The sequence below is a fragment of the Crocodylus porosus genome, unplaced genomic scaffold (assembly GCF_001723895.1).
Source record: "Crocodylus porosus isolate Cpor-Errol unplaced genomic scaffold, CroPor_comp1, whole genome shotgun sequence".
In the NCBI taxonomy this organism is placed as follows: Eukaryota; Metazoa; Chordata; order Crocodylia; family Crocodylidae; genus Crocodylus; species Crocodylus porosus.
The window spans coordinates 12,079,933-12,081,318 of NW_017728918.1; positions in this window are offsets into that span (position 1 = coordinate 12,079,933).

The following is a 1,386-nucleotide window of genomic DNA, read 5'->3' on the forward strand; positions in this document are numbered from 1 at the left end:
TTCCAGACCTTGGGGGCTCGGACAGTAAAGAAATTCTTCCTTATGTCCAGCCTGAAACGGTCTTGCAGGAGTTTGTGACCATTCGACCTCGTCATCGCTTGGGGTGCTCTGGTGAACAAACGTTCCCCCAGATCCTGGTGGTTACCCCTGATAAACTTATAGGTGGCCTTCAGATCACCCCTGAGCCATGATGGAGAGTTAACACTCCAGAAACAGTTTTTCAGTACCAATAAAGAGATGAAGTTAAATGTGTTTGATCAAAGCACACTTTATTCACTCTTACGGAGGCATTTATCTGAGCATTTGCATCAAGAGAAAAACAGGGAATTGGTTTTGATGGCTGTGCAGTGTTGCTGGAGAGCCTCTGTGTACACAGCACTGTCTAGGCTCGTAATGCCTTCCCTTGATCTGCACCACCCACTTGTGCACAAACAAGCATGGACATCCCTGGGGCGTTGTCACAGGTTCCCTCTTGGCTCTGGCTGGGCTGGGATCATTGCACTGCCCGTGCTCATGTCCCATTCAGCTGCTGGCCTTCTAACCTCCTGTGGGACTCTGCAACTCCTGATGAGCACAGGACAGAGGTTTGGAGCAGGATAAGAAGGGTATGCACAGCTGAATGAGCACAATGCTGACAGCCAGGCCAAGCTGCTCCCACTGAAATCCCGAGGTCTGCTGTGAATTGCAATGGGAGCAGGACCTCACTCCTTGAGCACCTGCAGTTCTAACAGGTGGCTGTTTTTTGCAGCCTGGATGGGAGCCCCTGTTCATAAGCTTGTCATCTGGGTTTCATCTGATGGCCTGCCCCTGCTAGAAACAAACTCTGTGTTAGAAAATGGATGTCCCCAACCTTGTCACATAACCTGGCACCGGCACAGTGTAGGCTGCAGTACACCTGGTTCTGTTACATGGAGACCTTGGGATTCACTCATCTATCCTGCTTTGACCTTTACAAACACAGCAACTATTTCAAATGCCTCAATACCATTTCTTAGGTTACTCAAGAGTTTCCCTCAACAGCGATTTCCCAGGGAGATAGGCATATTTTTGAGCTTTAAATCCAAAATGCATTAAAGTAAATCTAAAAGGAGACAAACAAATTAGATTCTGAACCAAACTCTGGGCCTGAGCCTGCATGTAGAATTCAGTTTCAAAATTACAGCTGATTTCATAGATTTCATAGACATTAGGGCTGGAAGACCCCAGAAGATGATCGGGTCCAGCCCCCTGCCCAAAGGGCAGGAAGTCAGCTGGGGTCATAGGATCCCAGCAAGATAAGCATTCAATTTGCTCTTGAGGGTGTTCAATGTAGGTGCTTGAACCACCTCCGATGGCAGGCTGTTCCAGACCTTGGGGGCTCGGACAGTAAAGAAATTCTTCCTAATG